The sequence below is a fragment of the Tasmannia lanceolata genome, unplaced genomic scaffold, assembly GCF_043159265.1.
Source record: "Tasmannia lanceolata isolate RefF3 unplaced genomic scaffold, GAP_Taslan_0.1 ptg000008l, whole genome shotgun sequence".
Classification (NCBI taxonomy): domain Eukaryota; kingdom Viridiplantae; phylum Streptophyta; class Magnoliopsida; order Canellales; family Winteraceae; genus Tasmannia; species Tasmannia lanceolata.
This window is the reverse complement of record NW_027518685.1, coordinates 34,187,351-34,207,692: the sequence shown is the minus strand read 5'-3', so window position 1 is coordinate 34,207,692 and position 20,342 is coordinate 34,187,351. Positions and strand designations below refer to the sequence as shown.

At 37.9% G+C, this 20,342-nt stretch overlaps 2 long non-coding RNA genes across 4 annotated transcripts; one reads left to right on the top strand and one right to left on the bottom strand.

Annotated features, from left to right (window-relative positions):
- The first annotated feature begins 2,767 nt into the window (after window positions 1–2,767).
- Window positions 2,768–3,750, top strand: LOC143883585 (uncharacterized). 2 transcript variants are annotated; one of them, XR_013252434.1, is made up of 3 exons: window positions 2,768–3,203; window positions 3,334–3,444; window positions 3,554–3,750. It is a non-coding gene; the product is annotated as an uncharacterized LOC143883585 (long non-coding RNA). The 2 variants fall into 2 exon arrangements; XR_013252433.1 differs by having other exon boundaries at window positions 3,334–3,750.
- Window positions 3,751–16,959: 13,209 nt separating this feature from the next.
- On the bottom strand, window positions 16,960–19,938 carry LOC143883584 (uncharacterized). Of its 2 annotated transcripts, none has more exons than XR_013252432.1 (2): window positions 19,397–19,938; window positions 16,960–17,376 (listed from the first exon to the last, which is right to left on the bottom strand). It is a non-coding gene; the product is annotated as an uncharacterized LOC143883584 (long non-coding RNA). The 2 variants fall into 2 exon arrangements; XR_013252431.1 differs by having other exon boundaries at window positions 16,960–17,338.
- Window positions 19,939–20,342: the final 404 nt, after the last annotated feature.

The following is a 20,342-nucleotide window of genomic DNA, read 5'->3' as shown; positions in this document are numbered from 1 at the left end:
TAAACATGCATACGACAAAAACTATTTTTGTGCAATTAATGCTTCTAAACAAGACAAAACAAGTATTAGTTGCGGGAAACTGAAAACCAGAACCTTAAATAGTCTAAAACCACTTACAAAGGAAGGCATATCAGCACTTTTACACATGAGCTATAAGATCCGATCCTCAGATGGCTTCAAAACCTCTGCCAATGGATCCGGAATGCCGAAAAACCTTGAGCAACAATCCTATCTTGTAAAAAATTTCCCAAAAATGAGTTAAAAAAGCTTGTAATAGGTGAACCCAAATATACAAAAAAGTTCAGATTTCATAGAAATGAAAAGCTAAGGCCCTAAATTTTTTTACCAAAGATAGAGGGGACCTAGAGGGTCCCGAATCGGTTTTGGTTTGCAAAGAATCGGCCGGGAGAATGGCGAACCGGCCCCTGGAAAGTTTCTGGTCTCGGATAAATTCACTCCCTTTCTGTTTTCACCTCATGGAGGATAATTCACCCCCCGTTCTAGTTGTAGCGTGTAACCGGCGTGTATTTTTAAAGAAACGAAATCTAAACTTTAACAAACTACGAGTCTATATTAGTTTAATTTGAAATTACAACTAAAATGATAGTTTCAAAAAATTCTTAAAAATTTCAAAACTACCAGTTAATATCACTTTTATAAAAAAAACTACCAATTAAACCCTTCTTCTCCACCTGAGTTTTCTAAAACTTGCACCTTTCAGGAAAAAAAAAACAGAATTGCCACTTAACTTTGGAGCTTTATATCTCATGATCCGACAGTCAAAACATGACGAAATTTCAAGGGTGTGACCGGAGGATAGGGAGGAACATGATGGTATCATCGGTTTGCCGAAAAACTCTCCGGCGGCTGGCGGCAATTGGCTTTTTTTTCGGCGAGACGAAAATTGCACAAAAAGGCCATAAATCTAATTTGCCTCTAACCTACACTCTGATACCAAATGTTATTCTAAACATTACTTTAGTGATCCCAATTGATCTTTGGCATTGAAAATCAAAGAAAATTCTGAATTTAATGAGATGGGTTAGATGTACCTTTTGCCATAGCAGCCGTTTCGAAGCTTTACAATCAGACAAGTCTTCGATCTTTTCCGAGCACAGTGAAGGCCTAGAAACGCCCCTTGATGCTTCTCTTCCTTCACACACCACTCGGTCCATGGGAAACCTCTCTTTGAGCAAACTCTCAATCTCTCGATTGCTCTCAAGTTTTATGGTGTGTAGAGAGAGGGACCAAGGGTTTTTTTATAGGCAAAAAGCTCCCATAGAACTTTCCTAGAATGCCCAAATTCGTTTGCAATTACACTTAAATTAGAAAATCTAATTTAAGTTATTTTCCCCTTTCCAAACGTCTCCAAATTCAAGGGATTACCCTATAAAGATGAGAGGTTACTAAACATGCAAGGCCACACTCAAATTAGCAAGTCTAAACAAAGAAATCCTTGCTTTCTAAGGCATTCTATCAAGTTTAGAAACCTTTAAGTTTTTATTTAATACTAAAAACTACGTAACATTCCTCCCCTCTTCAAATCAACCTTGTCCTCAAGGTTGAAGATTAAGCGCTGGAAGTTGGTGACAAATCAAATTTTGCGCACTTTCGGAAAGTCTTCTTTCTCTTTTTCTTTTTTCGTTCTCTTTCCCTTTCTCATTCTCTTCGTCTTGCGATTAGTCGCTATTTCGTATGTTGTCACCAGGGGTAGAGGCAGCTTCCCTTTCAAATCGATTTTATCGCGTCGTAAATCCAAGCTCTTTTGTTGTGTCTTTTTGAAATGATCGGAACGTTGACGAACGGATGACAGTGGGTGAGGATCTTTTCAATGACATTGAGCAAATGCAGCAAAAAGAAAATTTTCGCCTAAAACCTTGTAAGAATCGACGACGCTGATAATCATCTACGCTTTTCTTTTGAGGCTTTTTTTCTTTTTCTTCTTTCTGATTTCTCGCTCTCTTCTTTTGTTTCTTTTTTTTTTCCTCCGTAGAAGCCTTTCCGAAATTGCTCTTGCTGCAGGAATTAAAATTTTTGCTCTTCTTCAGACATGGAGGCTCCTCTAGTCCTCTGGCTTTAGGACAAACAACGACATAAGATCGTAGCTGGCACTTAAAGAAACGAGAAGCCTTTTGATCTCTCCTGTATTTTCGTCCTAACAATCCACTCTTCCATTGAATGTTGTAGGATCGTGCTGCTCTGATACCAAGTTGTTATGTTCATAAAATAGATTCCTCGACGAGGAAGCGTCTGTTGTGTCCTCGAACTATGGTGTCTCACAAGGCACTGTTCAAGAGGAAAGAGATAGAGTAATTAATCTCATATGGGAGATTGCACCAAGATAAAGGTGAACACGAATAAAATCTCTGTTGCCCTTTCTATTATTGAAAAGTGCTTAAATACAACTACCAAATACAAGCAGTAGATAACTCTAGATAACTCCTAAATAGCTTGTAATGGCATTATTTACAAAGATAAACCTTATCTTACCAACCTGAAAATATCATAAAAATATAACTGATTTATTTAATACTAAAAACTACTTAATAGGCCTAGCCTCTATAAAAAAAATGAGGTATAAAGAAACGATTTTCCAATAGGTTTGTTTTTCTTTTCACATCTATATATATATATATATATATATATATATATATATATCTACTACTATAAGCTGGGAGGAAAAGCCCAGGCTTTTCTGATTTTCCTGAAAATTCGGTGGATTTAACATCACCCCCAAACAGATAAATATCTCTTATGCCCTAAAATTCCAACACATCTAAGTGAAAATACCTCCTATGCCCTTAAATTCTCACGCCATCTCCTTGAATCTGCAGAAGAATTACCCTCAGCACTAAAATACAGAAACCTCTCGCAGAGAACCCAAATCTCTCCTATATCCTCCGAAAAATCTCCATGCCCTTCTTCGGTTCGTTGTTTCGAAGGCTTGAGAAGAGTCGACCTCCTTTCTATGCCCAAAACTTCCCATTCCATTGCATGTCTATCTAAACCGCATAACCCTAAAAATGAACTTGCGGGCCTGGCCTCTCTCCCTACTATTTCTTTCCTCCTCGATGTTTCCTCGCTCCTCCATTTTTTTTCCTTACTTCCCTAAAGCCTAGCCTCAGCAAAGACGATGTTTTCTTCATATCAGCACTCTGGAGATGGCTTATCCCTCATCTAGAACGCAAATCTACCCATCTTTGGTATTGTTAAAGGAATATATATTTAATTTTTATTTTTTCCTCTATATTGGAGAGGTTTTTCATTTTGCCAGCTGGTTCTAATCATATTTCGTGTCCGACGTTGTTGGTGTTTTTTGTTTTTAATAAAAAGAGGGGAAAGGCTCTTATTCGATCTACAGGGGCGACATATCCCAAGCGGTTGCCGACATATCTCCCCTCCGATCCGATTGACTCACCCATATCAAACCAATACTTTCTTCAGGTTAAATTTTTCATCAAAAAGCCTTCTGTATCATGGCGAAATTTATGATGCTTCTGGTTGTTGTTTTGGCAACTTTCAAATGAATCAGATCTGCAATCCTTGCTTTCAGGACTACTTATGATGAGCAGCTTATTGATGCGTTTGAGGGGCTTCTGCATTTGGAGTTTTTTGTGGCATATTGCCAACTACTTCCTAATCATGTAAAAACTACTCACATTTTCTGCTCTATTAATAACTTCCAAGTGAGTGCTTCCTGATGATACAGGGGTTTCAAAGGTTAATACAAGTCTAAATCATATTTTTTAATTTTGACTCTTGTGGGTTCTTTGATGGATGATCGTGACAGTTTGTGATGGTTTGAGCAATCAAAATCTTTAATGGGACGACCTGAAATTTTTGTTAATAAAATCTATGTTTTGCACACAATAATTTAATTATTTTCCTCTTCTCCTGGCACATTTTCCCCTTTGATTTATAGTTGGTAATAATAGTCCTCATGGCGCTGAAGAATTGGAACAAATGGATGAATTTATTGCCACAACACAAGCAATGAGCAATGAGAACTTTTGTGAATTGTTTGGGGTTTAAGATTTATCTTTTTGTTCAAATAATGATGTATTATGACAGTTCAAGGTAGAACAATTAAGAGGCTCTCTGTCATAACTCATAACGACATAAATCTCTGCAATTGGCATAGCCTTCTATTTACAGCATCAACTACCTTCTTTCCTTCCTGTTGAATGAACCTTTATTGTTAGAATTATATAGTCCATTAATCCAACTACTATTTCTCATCATCTTTGTTTGACACACAAGTTAATGTACCAGTTATATTTTTTGATGAATTTTCATACAATTTCCTATGCCTGATTTAGTTTCTCTCTGTAAATTATCTTATCATATGTTTGGTTTAGCGTTTTCAGTGCTTGAGCTTTATTGGAATGGACTAGGGACATATTTTTTGGGTATTTTTTTTCCAGATGGGGTTTCATTATTGATATTGGTGGTGTGCTACGTTACAGTGATGCATGTGAGAAGTGAATGCCCATGTCCAATTCAGTTAATCCCATCAAATTGATTCGCTAATTCAATACTCAACTCTTAGAAATGCAGGGTCATCTTCATTTTGTTTATTTATACAAAATCCCGGTTTTCTGTGTTGTTTATATTTCTTTATTGGTTGCATTGTGATAGATGTATGGCTTCACAAAACACCATAACCCCGAATGAATCTGCAGCTGAAATTTGGACTTATTTTACTAATGGAATTGGTCTAATATATGTCATGATTCAATGACATATTGATATTCTTGGTGAAGGCACTTCAATATACGAGTCTATCAATCTAAAAATGAGTGTTTCCTTACTTTTGTAAGAACTACCGTATGAACGAAACTGTGACTAAAGCATTATTTACTTCTTTGTCTCCTCCTGGGTTCTGCCTTTTCTTCTTATTCCTGATTTCCCTCTTTCTGTTTATGGACATGTAAGTCCATATTTTGCATTGTTTTTTTTTTTGTCTTTTTTTGCACTTTAGCATTTAGATATGTTCTTTTGCCATCCAAATTTTGCATTTGTTTTTTTCCTTCGATTGTGACTTTACAAATTAAAGAAAAATCAATCAAAAGTGTTAGAAAAGTAACTAAATTTTTAGAACCTTCAATGTATTTACTGTAAGTACTAGATGTTGATCAAGACAAAAGTAGAAAATTTGATAGATGATGATCAAGTCAAAAGTAGAAAATTTGATTTTGTCGGGCCGATCTTTAGCTGCGCCATTGAACACTTGAAGGGCATTTGTCCATGTTGGGCAGCTCTCCTCTTTTACCAATTAAGAGTTGGGAAAAATCCATCTGTTAGGGGTAAATATCCTTTGTGAGTTACTTTGTGATGTTGGGCAAATCTCCTTACTCAGTTACTTTTCTTTGTCAGTCAAATCTCCATTGGCAGATAGTTATTATAAGGAACTTCTTCTTTGGCATCAAAATATCATATTTTTCTTCTTCGTTCTATTCTGTTCTCCCATTCCTTTCTTCTCTACTCGAACTTAAAATTTTATTTCTTTTTTGACTTTTGGTATTTTGGCCTCTCAAGTCATTTAACTATCTTTTTCTCTTCTTTGTCGCCCGTGCATCGCACGGGGTTTCTTACTAGTATATATATATATAGAGGAATGGAAATTAAGGGAATTATTTTAATTTCTCCCAAAAATCTGTAGGAATTACAAATCACTTTTTTTGGCTTTTTTTAACAAAGGCACCTATTCAACCCACATATTTACAATCCTACCCCCTCCTTTATGCTTTCTAACAAAGGCACCCATTAAAGCCACTTAATTTCAATCCTACCCCCCCTTGATGCTTTTTAATAAAGGCACCCATGAAAGCCACATAATTTCAATCTTACCCCCCCTCCTTTATGCATTTGTAATAAAAAATCTATAGGGTGATCTTAACCATCCGATGTAAGAGGAACAGCATATTATGGAAAGCTCTATCGATTGGACGGCTAGGATCAGCGTATGGAAATGATTTCTGGGGCACAATTAACCTGTTGATGTTGTGTTCCATCATATGGACGGTTTGGATCAACCTGTGATGTGGTCCATACAATTCTTGGGTCGGGTACGGGTCCAAGATTCGTGACCCGTAAATTTTCCTAGGTCATTTTGACCGGGCCTGTGTCACCCGGACCCTTACGGGTCAGGTCAAACCCTCCCATATTTTTCAAAATCTTTTTGATGGGCCCAGAATTTAATCTCTTCAAATCTTTGCACTGGTCTATCCCCCACAGTTGGTGGGCCCAAAACATAATTTCTTCAAATCTTTGAATGAGGTAGGCCCCACTTGTATTTTTCAAAGTGCATTGTACACACCGCCCCTTGATCCAAACCCTCCATTTGATAATCATAGCCCTCCGATCTAAAGAAAAACTGCATATTACGAAAACCTCTATAGATTGGAGAGTTGTGATCATCCAATGGAAATGATTTTTGGGGCACGACCTATTTACATTCTGGCCCATCAAATGAATGGTTTCGATCATCCTATGGTGTGGGTCGTGCATTAACATTAAGGCCAAATTGTAGGCCCCACCCAGATTTTTCAAATGAAGTTTGTGGTCAACTCCATAGGATGATCCAAGCCAGCCATTTGATGGGCCGCGACGCAAATAGGTTGTGCCCCCAAAATCATTTCGATGGGATGATCGCAACTCTCCGATCTAAGGGAATTATTTGAATTTCTCCCAAAAATCTATGAGAATTACACATCACTTTTTTTGACTTTTTTTAACAAAGGCACCCATTCAACCCACATATTTACAATCCTGCCTCCTCCTTTATGCTTTCTAACAAAGGCACCCATTAAAGCCACATAATTTCAATCCTACCCCCTCCTTTATGCTTTTTAACGAAGGCACCCATGAAAATCACATAATTTCAATCTTACCCCCCTCCTTTATGCATTTGTAATAAAAAATCCATAGGGTGATCTTAACCGTCCGATGTAAGAGGAACAACATATTATGGAAACCTCTATCAATTGGACGGCTAGGATCAGCGTATGGAAATGATTTCTGGGGCACAATCTGTTGATGTTGTGTTCCATCACATGGACAGTTTGGATCAACCTGTGATGTGGTCCGTACAGTTCTTGGGTCGGGTACGGGTCCAAGATTTGTGACCCGTAAATTTTCCCCGGTCATTTTTACCTGGCCCGTGTCACTCGGACCCTTACGGGTTGGTCAAATCCTCCCATATTTTTCAAAATCTTTTTGATGGGCCCAAATTAATCTCTTCAAATCTTTGAACTGGTCTATCCCCCACAGTTGGTGGTCCCAAATATTAATTTCTTCAATTCTTTGAACAAGGTAGGCCTCACCTGTATTTTTCAAAATGAATTGTACGCACCACCCCATGGTCCAAACCCTCCATTTGATGATCATAGCCCTCCGATCTAAAGAAATACTGCATATTACAGAAGCCTCTATAGATTTGAGAGTTGTGATCATCCAATGGAAATTATTTTTGGGGCACAGCTTATTTACATTGTGGCCCATCAAATGAATGGTTTCGATCATCCTATGGTGTGGGTCGTGCATTAACATTAAGGCCAAATTGTAGGCCCCACCCATATTTTTCAAATGAAGTTTGCAGTCAACGCCATAGGATGATCCAAGCCGTCCATTTGATGGGCCGCGATGCAAGCTAAATATAACGTTTTCCCACTCCCTGTGCATCGCACGGGGTGTCCCACCAGTATATATATATATATATATATATATATATATATATATATATATAAGCAGGTTGGGAAAGTCCCGAATTTTTTTTATTTTTCTGAAATATCCATTACTCTTACAAGTGTAATTTGACTGAATTTTGGGCAGTCTTCTGCAGTTTTAGAATTGAAATACCCATTTAATCCCAACCTTTATGCGTCACTTTTGTCTCTACGCGTCTCTATATTTCTCATTCCACGTGTACCAAATATTGCCACCCGGGCCCATCTCCAGCAACACACGTATCTTTCTCTCTATCTACGAAATTCCCAGAACGGGCAAAACCCTACCTCCCACTTCTACAATCTTCTTCTCGATATCTCTGGGCTCTCTCTCTCTCTCTCGACTGCCCTTGCCGCCCTTCCCAGCCTTCCCAAACCCCTATCTCTAGATCCTTCACTCCACACACTCTTTCTCTCTATCTCTAGATTCTTCTTCTTCATCTCTCTGACCTTATATTTTGAGGTTTGGCTTGCCTTTATCCCAAACCCTAGCGCGTCCGGAATTCTGCTCCCTTCTTGACGAGATCCGGATACCACGGCCAAATAAATTATTTCATTATTGTATCTACTTTTTTCTCCTTCCTGCTTTCTTTTTTTTTTCCATTTGAATTTGTATATAATATTTCCTTTGCTCTCTCTCTCTCTCTCTCTCTCTCTCTCTCTCTCTCTCTCATTTAGAATTTGAGGCAACTTTTATGAATTTTATATTACAAAGAATATCTTGATTCTGGGCCAAGACATGATTCGATTTTTTGTGGAGAATGAATTAGCCACCTCTCATGGCTGCCGTTAATCTCAAAAAACAATTAATATCATTGGATTTTTTCTTTCGGAAGTGATATCTACATTCCTGTTTTCATAATGATATCCCCAACTTTGTTATGGGAAGCAAAGATAAGTTGCAAGAATTTTCAGGGAAAGTTTAGGAAGGAAAATTTTTCTAAATTTTCTTACTGTTTTCACACGAAAAAATAGATGACCTGAAGCCACCCTATTCAATTTTTTACTTACGGACCTTCAATTTATGATTTTTTCCCATTATATCATTTCCCATTAAACTGTAGAAAGATTTTTTTTCCCCAAGGCCCTGTTTTGATTTCCAGAAAAACTTTTCTGATGGAATATTTTTTTCTATGGAAAATTTTCCCTTAAGGAAAATAATATGATTATGGTTAGGTTAGGGAATGTCATCACCAATTGAAGGTCCCTATAAATAAATATCGAACAAGGTTGGTTCAAGTTCTTTTTTTTTCATGGGTAAAGTAGGCAATTTTTTAACAAATTTATTTTCTTTCCAAACTTTTCCACAAGATTCCAGCAATCCAAACAGGGCATAAGAATTTTTTTCTTTCATTACAAATTTTTTCTTGCAATCCAAGCAGGGGAAAAAAATTTCATTCGAAATATTTTTCTTGCAATCCAAGGAGGACCCTAGGGAAATGTCAAATGTGTGTTAAAATATAAAAAACCAGCTTATGAGAAATATGAAACGGTTTTCTGAAGCAAAGTAAAAAAGGTTATTACAAGTCCCAAATACCTTCCGGAAACCAATTAAAAAAGAAAAGACAATATGAGTCTTTGCAATTATTAAAATATGGTAATGCGAATATCAATACCAAGGTTTATAGTCTTACAAAATTGTTTTGAAAACTGCTGCAATTGGCCTTCATCACTAAAGAATTCAAAACAAAAGTTTTATAGATTACATGTTGCACTTATGGATTCTTCACGTGCTTAGCAATTTCTGTGAATGCCTTAAAAAATGCAGGTATCGATTAAAAAAAAGAAGTTCCATTGAACCCTGAAATCAAGGGAATAGAGCATCTGACTTCTTTACTCCCAATCTGATTTCCCAGCAAAAACACTAAGGGGCCGTTTGGATATGCGGATTTTAGAAACCGGGATTTCTTCAAAATTGTAGCTAAGAGACAAGAGAAAAAGCGGACCAGCCGTCATTTTTGACTCATTTTTTACCTCTCGCCCTTCTTTCCGTCAGCAGGAGACTAGCAGATCCTCTCATATTTCCAGGTTTTAGAAATCTTTGGATGCAGGAGAGATTTTTAAAACCTAAATTTCTCACGTGAAATCCAAGAAACGCTGTCAGGACGTCATACAACAGCTTGATCATGAACCCTCTTTTACACTGTTTTCAAGCTAAAAACCTGGATTCTAAAATCTGCGTATCCAAATGGTCCCTTACATTTGTGCAGAACTTCCAGATCTTGCCGACATTTACGTGCCACATTATCTATTCGACACTGTCTCAGAGATCGGAGATTGGGATTCATCGGAGAGCCCATCTTTGGCCCTAAAGCCGACAACGAGGATTATACATACCTTCCATTCGTACCAGTGAGTCGTACCAGTGAGTGACCGGATAAGATTTCCATTGGCAAATTGATTAATTTAAACTTTCTACAGAACTAAAGTTTCAGCCATGAATCTCAACGTTTATTTATATGGCCGGTTTTCATCCAGTTTAGATCGATCTTAGGACTGTTGGGGGACAGGCTCTTGCATACGGTGTTCCATTGCTGAATATCATTGCGGTGGATGTTTGGGTAAGTGTGGCGCGAAGTGTGTTGGTCATTGTGGTTAATTATGATTGAGATCAGGCTTATTTACCAAGTTTCTCTAATTTGGAACCTTAACTACCCACAGATATTTTTGTATTTTATAATGTATTATCGAATGTGTAGCTATCAAGCTCGCTTTATTATTGCACTTTCCGCCTTATTTTTCTACTGTATGATGCTTCAATTAGTATGACTATTTTAATTTCTTTCTTCCATTACTTTTTATGTTTCTTTGGTGCGTCATGCACGGAAATTTTAGTCACAGGGATCTTTAATTAATAATGATATTCCTAAATTTAATCATTTCTCAGTATTTTTTGAAAAACATACTGGAGCCCACTTCATTAAGATGATCCAAACTGTTCATTTGTTGTGCCATGGAGTATATAGATTGTCGCCCATAAATCATCTTAACGGTGTGATCTAACACTCTAAACCGGGTGCTTATACCTTCCTCAGGTCCTTGGCCTCTTAACATGTGATGTAAAACCTTACCTACCAACGACCATTAATTGATTAAACTTTCTCTGCCACACGTCACTTCTAATCAGGCAAAGCTAGGAAAGGTATTTTTAGGAACCCCACAAATTTAATGATTTATCTTCTTTACCAACTTTTCTATTCTCTTTTAAGGTCCAATTTTGACAGTGTGGTTTCTTTGTTCTTAGCCGAGCATGCAAATCTGATAGGGCTTATCATTAGTTTACCAAATAAAAAAAAAAATTAATTGAAATTGCAATGATGTTTCATTGATTCTTTTAATTAATCATTAATTTTTTTCGCCCCGATACTTTACTAGTGTGTGTGTATATATATATATATATATATATATATATATATATATATATATATATATATATATATAGAGGAAAGTAGACCTGGCAAACGGGTGGGTCGGGCCGGGTCAACCCGCGGGTGATGCGGGTGCGGGTCCACGGGTCGGGTGAGAAAATGACCCGCATTTTGGCGGGTCAAAATTTATGTGACCCGCGCAGCCCGCGGGTGGGCCGGGTCAACCGGCGGGTCACCCGCAAATATTCCGCAAATATGGGATTGTAATAATTATTTTGATCTGAGAGCCTCTATTTTTCCCGTAATTGTCATAACCTCCCATATGTGATTTGGTATTTTTTTCGTAATTTTAAAATTTTATAACCCTTTCTAGGTAATTTTTCATTCAAAACTTTATAATTTAGCTAATTTACTTTTTGTGGTGTAATGACTACTTTTTTACATTTTCTACGAACAGTTTAGCAAACATTTGGATGCGCATCTTTGCATACACAAAGGCCACTTGCCGAGAAATTGCCAAAGGAGAAGCTTGATAGCAAATTCTAATAAAATAAAAACCACATTTAAATGTTATCAACACTATTGGGCACTCTCACTTTATGTATGGCCACACCATAGGATGATCCAAACCGTCCATTAGTTGGGCCATAGCCTAAATAGGTTATGCTCCAAAAATCATTTCCATAGGATGATCCTATCCCTCCAATCTGAATGTTAAAGGGTTGATCCTAACCCTCTATAGATCGGAGGGTTAGAATCAACCGATGGAAATAATTTTGGGGCATAACCTATTTAGGGTATGGCCCATCTAATGGACGGTTTGGAACTTTGGATAATCCTACGGTGCAGGACATACCGTACTTTTTATAAAGTGAGGAGTTACTCATAAAAAACAAACAGCAGTGATGATAACATTCTCAAAAAGATTAAAAAATACTGTAAAAATGCGGGTGCCCGCGGGTGCCCGCGGGTTGACCTGACCAGACCCGTGTTTTTGCGGGTTGGGTCACCCGCGGGTTGGTTTTTGACGGGTCACGGAAACTTAGACCCGTGCCCGCAAATTTGCGGGTGGGCCGGGTCGACCCGCGGGCACGGGTCACTTTTGCCAGGTCTAGAGGAAAGTGAAGCTACACCGCCGGCTTAAAATACAATGGGCCCACATTGTTTTGGTGATCCAAACCATTCATTTGATTGGCCCTCACATAGATAGGGTGTCCATCAAAAATCAGCTCCATAGGATCATCCAAACCCTTCAAACTGTGGAGGCAAAAATGGACAAATTTGTGAAGGTTTTTACACGTTCATTTTTGCCTCAACAAATCGTAGGGTTGGGATGATCCTATGTAGCTGATTTTTGGTGGACACCCTATCTATGTGAGGGCCAATCAAATGAATTCTTTGGATCACCAAAACAATGTGGGCCCATTGTATTTTAAGCCGGCGGTGTAGCTAAGTTAGCTACACCGACGGTGTAGCTTCACTTTCCTCATATATATATATATATATATGTGTGTGTGTGTGTGTGTGTGTGTGTGTGTGTGTGTGTGAAGCTACACATACGTGTAGCTAACTTAGCTACACCGACGGCTTAAAATACAGTGGGCCCACATTGTCTGGGTGATCCAAACCATTCATTTGATAGGCCCTCACATTGATAGAGTGTGCCTATCAAATGAATGGTTTGCATCACCCAAACAATGTGGGGCCCACTGTATTTTAAGCCGTCGGTGTAGCTAAGTTAGCTACATGTGTGTGTAGCTACACTTTTCTCTCTCTCTCTCTCTCTCTATATATATATATATATATATATATGATGCAAACCATTCATTTGATGGGCCCTCACATAGATAGGGTGTGCCCAAAAAATCAGCTCCATAGGATCATCCCAACCCTACGATTTGTGGAGGCAAAAATGGACGTGTAAAAACCTTCACAAATCTGTCCATTTTTGCCTCCACAGTTTGAAGGGTTGGGATCATCCAATGGAGTTGATTTTTTGGGCACACCCTATCAATGTGAGGGCCTATCATATGAATGGTTTGGATCACTCAAACAATGTGGGCCCACTGTATTTTAAGCCATCGGCGTAGCTAAGTTAGCTACACGTATGTGTAGCTTCACTTAACTCATATATATATATATATATATATATATATATACACATATACACACACTGTGTGTGTATGCGCCAGTTATACAGTTGTTTCATGGATTTGCCAGTTGCATTATTGCTTTGATCATTGGGACTTCGCTCATTCGTTATTTATTTATGTTTATAGATACTGTTCAGGAGGAGATTCGTCTCAAGATTTTTTATATATTTCCAGTCGATTAGTTATTCAGACAGTAGTTGGAATTTATTAGTTGATTTATTACTCATGTAGTCCATTGGACAGTATTTAGTTGCTTCCATGGTTCAATTAATACTCAGACAATTAGTTGATTGAATTAATAAAATTAGTTGCTTTAGTTATGCTCTGTTTGTTGCATGCTTTATCTTGAGATGCCATGTTCATGGTTGAATGTGAATATGTAGCGTCGTTACCTGCCTAGGCTGGGTCTCGTTTGGGGTGTGACATAAATGATTAACTAACACAAACTCTAACTGCTTAAGCTTTTGGAGTAATTGGTTGTTTCACACTATGCAAAGTGAGAAGGAGAAAGAACCAATAACCAACCCATACAATAACCATAGTGTTACCTAATTGTTGGCAAGAATCGTCATTGCTTATGGCAGACTCATGTTCTAGAAAACTTGAGAAATTTGACCCTCTTTTAAAGATGAGAATCAAGAAAATATGTGCAAAGCATTTCTATTATTGGCCACTTTCAACAGGGAACGTCTGCATACTTTCTTAAAGAAAACCTCACTCCAAAAAAGGGAAGCACCTTTTCTGTAAAATAAGAAAAGAAACACAGCTGAAAACGCACGTTAGATTTCATTTTTCTTATCTGATTTTTAGCGGAATTTTTTCGAAGTTTTGCTAAGCATCAGAACAAAAGATGTAATTTGTTTCCTTCCACAATTTCGAACACTCTCTTCACGTCAAAAAAAGGGAGCTTTTGGTGAGTATGTCTTATTGTCGTGTCATGGTTCTAACTAAAAGCACTTATACAAATCGAATGAACTAGTTTAAAAATTAAAAATTTCTTTTTTGTAGAGATTTGCTTCTAAATTCTAGGTTAGTTTAATATAAAGTTGAGATATTGATGCTACTTTTAGTTATGTTGTATATATTCCTTCCATTAGTCACCGCCCACTGTCGACCTCTGGGTGAAGGGGTTCACGCATTTTAGCCCTACCATGTTTAAGAATAATATTTCTTGAGAGAGAGAGAGAGAGAGAGAGAGAGAGAGAGAGAGAGAGAGAGAGAGGATAAGGGAGATGGGTATTGGAGAGCGATTTTAGAATTACAAGTAAGAGGAAATGGGTGAGATGAATAAATGTTTTATGGGAAGAAATTCATTTTTAAATAGAGGAACCAATGGATGTTAAAACAGAACATTTATTCCATTCATACAACGATGCAGGCCTTCGGCCTATTTATACCACTCAAGACATCTCTTTCTAGGCAGTTCATTAGGCCTCTCTAGATGATTAGTAAGCAAGGAAATTAAGGTGTGCTTCTGTGTGTGGACATACTAACAGAGGTGCTCGTTTGGTGACAGAAGAGAGTGAGCACACATGGTTTTTCTTGCATGGAGTTCATGCTTGAAGCTATGCGTGCTCACTTTCTACCTGTCACCCACCAGCTTAGATTTCAAAATAACGAAGTCCTTTGTAGTATGTTCATGCCCAAGCCCCAGCTATTTTAACACCTCTCTCTCTCTCTCTCTCTCTCTATATATATATATATATATATATATATATATATATATATATATATATATATATATATATATAGAGAGAGAGAGAGAGAGAGAGAGAATATATATATATATATATATATATATAGAGAGAGAGAGAGAGAGAGAGAGAGAGAGAGCTGTTGGTGCGCTTAAGTGCACCAAAGTTTCGTGCGCTGAAGTGTTTAGTAAGGCTCCTCATTGGTGCGTTGATGGTGGACCCAACATCAAATGAAAAACCATCTCTCTCTCTCTCTCTCTCTCTCTCTCTCTCTCTCTCTCTTCATAAAAACACAAAACGCACTCTTTCGAAAATCTAGGGTTTGCGCCTCTGCTTCTCTAGGGTTTGCTGAAACGAAAATACGCCTCTGCTTCTCCCCCCCTCTCGTCTCTGCTTCTCCTCCCTCTTGTCTCTGCTTCTTGCCTCCTCCCTCTACGGCCTCCATTATGCTTCTGCTTCTCCTCCGCCCAGTTTAGTACGATTTTTTTGTTTTTTTTTCCAGAATCCAAAAATATCAAACCCAGAAGAGAAAGAAGGACTAGATAAGAAACTTGTTTTTTATACACAAACCCACATCCATGAGAGATCTTCGAAAGCTTAAACCTAGAAATAAAATCAACCAATTTTTATACAGAATATGAGAAATCAGTTTTTTTTTTCTTCAGTTGGGTGACGAGCTTGAAAATCCACCACCCGCCACAAATCAATTTTTATACAGGTTAGTTTATATTGTGTTTTTTTTTTTTTTGGTCTTGGTGATCTCAGTTTATTTTGGTTTGATTCTCCTCTCCAGCCGAATATATTTTCTTCTACCCTTCTTCTATTATTTTTGTTTTTTAGGTTAGGGTTTATGCAGTTGTTCTTCTATTATTTTCGTTTTCTAGGTTAGGCTTTATGCAGTTGTTCTTCTATTATTTTCGTTTTTAGGTTAGGGTTTCATTTTTTAGGTTAGGGTTTCTTCTACCCTTCTTCTTCTACCCTCCTTCTACGCTAGGTTAGGGTTTCTGTAGTTGTTCTGAACGTGAAAAAAAAGAAGAGGATTGTTGTTCCTGAATTCTTACGAAAAATAGGGTTTTTATGTAGGTGAAAAATAGGGTTTTTAGGAAGAGAGAGAGATGGTTTTTCATTTGATGTTGGGCCCTTAAAACAACTAATTTCTCTCACTCAACTTGTTTTAATACCCTTAAAACTCCTAATTTCTCTTCTTATTTAAATCCCTCATTTCTCTTTTTATGTTCGTGCTCTTCGATGGAGGCAAAAATAAGTGCCTTCGTCCTTGTAATATGTTGGTGAATATTTTGTTGTACTAAATGAGTATTTTCTTTATAATATAGATTTTTCTTGCAATTATATTTGCCTTTCTTGCTATCTTTCACAGCATGTGAAGTTATTTATTTTATTTGCAACCAGTCTTTAACTCTCTGAACCACTTTGCTTTGACATAATTTCAAAGTGTACTTTGATTTAATGTGGAAGGGTTCCAAATCATTTTTTGGAATTTTTTTACAAAGAATTTTTTGGTGTCTCCAAGAACAACTTAATGCAGAAGTTCTTAGAATGGAAACATGACAGAATGTGAACATAAATCAAGATTATAAAGTAGAAGGAAAGAGAGTTTCTACTTTAAAAAGATGATTTAAAGAGTGTTCGAGATAACATGAAAATCTCAGATGGAGTACCTAGCAGCAACTTTGTAAGTAACTAATAATCTTGATTTGTTTAGAGATTTCTGTTTGCATTACAGGAACATTTTTAAGAAAAACATGTCTTTAAGATAGTAATTGGAGTTAAGATTTGCTTAAGTTGGTGGAACATTTTAAAGAAAAACATGTCATTAAGATAGTAATTGGAGTTAAGATTTGTGTGTGTTCCTATTGATTATGTCATATTCCTATTCCTTGCTGTCTTTCAATGGAAATTTCATCTGCTAGCTTGTTCTGATTTGCTTTATCATGTTCTGAAATCGTTTTTGTTTTGGATTTTTAGAACAAATGCCATCCTCAAGCAATGCAAGTGGTACATCAAGCTATGGATTGGACTCGAACTTATGTCATTGTAAACAGCCACAACTACTAGTTCGAAGAATCACTCGGACCAACGTAAACAATATCCAAGGCCGGCCGTTTTGGGCATGTGCTATGAGTAAACTTGCAATTCTCTACTTGTTATCTATTTTCTTTTTTGAAAATGTTGTTGGAAAACTTGTGGGAATGTAATATTTAAATAACATGCAGAGCTGCGGTTGCAAATAATTTCGTTGGGAGGACGAGGCCTGGACATGCAGGGAGGTAAGGTCCCATAACGGATGCGCAGATCGTGGCGAGAAGGGGATAAACGAAGAACGCATCAAAGCACTTGAGCATGAGATCGCCTTCTTGAATAATCAGATCGCCTTCCTGAAGAATGAGATCGACTTCATCAAGAATGAGATCACCTTCGTCAAAAATGAGATATCATTCGTCAAGAATGAAAACAGCTTTCTTAAAGTCTTAGGAGTTATAAGAGTTTTGTTTTTCTTCTACCTTGTATCTATGTGAGGGCCTTTAAAATGAATGGCTTGGAACACTCAAGCAATGTGGGCCCCCACTGTATTTTAAGCTAGTGTGTAGATAACTTATCTACACATGTGTGTAGGAACCGTTTTCACATAGATAGGGTGTCTACAAAAAATCAGATCCATAGGATCATCCTAACCCTACGATTTGTGGAGGTAAAATGGATGTGACCTTCACAAATTAGTCCATTTTTTGCCTTCACAGTTCGAATGGTTAGGATGATCCTATGGATTTGATTTTTTGTGGACACCCTATCTATGTGAGGGATTTAAAAATGAATGGTTTGGATCACCCAAATAATGTGGCCCCCACTGTATTTTAAGCTAGTGTGTAGATAACTTATCTACACATGTGTAGGAACCGTTTTCTCTCTCTCTCTCTCTCTCTCTCTCTCTCTCTCTATATATATATATATATATATATATATATATATATTATTGATCATAGATAGTTATATCACATCAAGATATTTGATCGATTGCAATTACATTCCATACAAAATTCAATGAAACCTCTAATCTATGTGTGTGTGAGAGAGAGCAACACACATGAGTCAATAAACTACCTAATATATATATATATATATATATATATATATAGAGGAATAAGAGTGTGTGCTCGATCGCACCAAGCTTAGGTGCGGTCGAGGGCCAAAAACTCATGTGGGCCCACATTGTTAGGATGGCACAAAGCATTCATTTGCAAGACCCCATCATAGATAGGGTGTGTACAAAAAATCAGCTCCATAGGATCATCCTAACCCATCCAAAAGTGGAGGGCAAAATGGACAGATTTGTGGTAAACGGTGTCTGTTCATTTTGCCCTCCACTTTTGGATGGGTTAGGATGATCCAATGGAGCTGATTTTTTGTACACACCCTATCTATGATAGAGCCTTGCAAATGAATTGTTTTGATCACTGCAAAAAGTGTGGGACCCATGTGTTTAGGCCCTCGATCGCACATAAGCTTAGGTGCGGTCGACCGCACACTCTTATTCCTCATATATATATATATATATATATATATATATATATATATATATATATATATATATATATATATATATAGGGCGATGATATTGTCACCCCCCTGCGTACGCATTCGCCCCCCTTATTAATGCTTTTTGACGTCAAATCAAGCCAAAAGGGGAGCGAATGCGTAATTTAGGGGGGGGTGACAATATCATCGCCCTATATATATATATATATATATATATATATATATATATATATATATATATATATATATATATATATATATATGAGGAAAGTGAAGCTACACCGCCGGTGTAGCTAACTTAGCTACACCGCCGGCTTAAAATACAATGGGCCCACATTGTTTTGGTGATCCAAACCATTCATTTGATTGGCCCTCACATAGATAGGGTGTCCACCAAAAATCAGCTCCATAGGATCATCCTAACCCTACGATTTGTGGAGGCAAAAATGGAGGGTTAGGATGATCCTATGGAGCTGATTTTTGGTGGACACCCTATCTATGTGAGGGCCAATCAAATGAATGGTTTGGATCACCAAAACAATGTGGGCCCATTGTATTTTAAGCCGGCGGTGTAGCTAAGTTAGCTACACCGGCGGTGTAGCTTCACTTTCCTCATAGATAGGGTGTCCACCAAATGAATGGTTTGGATCACCAAAACAATGTGGGCCCATTGTATTTTAAGCCGGCGGTGTAGCTAAGTTAGCTACACCGGCGGTGTAGCTTCACTTTCCTCTATATATATATATATATATATATATATATATATATATATATATATAGAGCAATGCACAGGAGTCGATAAACTACATTATCTTTATCGGTAAACATAGAAGTCCCTTCCAAACCCTACCATCCAAGAAAAAACACATTGAAAAAAAAAATGAAAATACTACACTAACCCCAGGAAAAGAAGCTCATAAACGACGACCAAGGAGGCTGAATGTCCGGCGGTGTTGACGGCGGTGGCGGAGGCGCTCCCGGTGGAAAGATCTCTGGCGGCACTGTATCCGGCTGTCTTGGTGGAAAAGTAACGGGTGGAGGTATTGGATTGTCAGGAGCAGGTGGAGAGGGTGTTGGTGGCCATGGAAATTCAGGCATGGGCTCTGGTGGGACCGGCCATTCAGGGAACTCCCACGGTTCCAACTCAGAAGGTGTATTAGGGTTTGGAATCTCCGGCGGGTCCTGGGCCGGTGGTGATGGAATTTCCGGAGAGAAAAAGTAGGGAATGGGGGTTGACATAGAGAGAGGTGTGATTGAATTCTGGTAGTGGTTTTTAGAGAATGAGATTGAAAGGGAATGTGGAAAAGATTGATGTGGAGTTATTCTTGGTGTTGAATAGAGAGGGATGAATTTCATGAGTAAGTTGATGGAGGCTGTACAAGAAGGCATGTTTTTGGTTGAGTCGGTGAAGAAGGAAGAGGGTATTCATTTATTTTTTAAGGGGAAGGAGAAAGAAGGAGAAGACACGTTTGGTTTGTAAACAGATTTGAATGCACCAGCTTTACGACGCATGGCGAACACGTGGGCGTTGGGAGAATGGGCTAAGTTATTTACCGATAGTATATTCGTGAGTATTAGACCCGGCAAAAGGGTGAGCCGGGCCCGGTTTCAACCAACCCATACGGGTCCCAGTAGGCCAGTAGTTACAAGCCGGGTTATTTATGACCCGGAATTTTATGGGTCACGATTTGCTGAACCGGGACCCAACCCGTACGGGCCGGGTCGACCTGCAGGTCACCCCGTTTTTTTTTTTTTTTTTTGTGCCGTTTTTATTCCCATACTATAATTCGATAATCTAAACAGTCCATGAGATGGACCATAACGTAAATAGGTTGTGCCCAAATA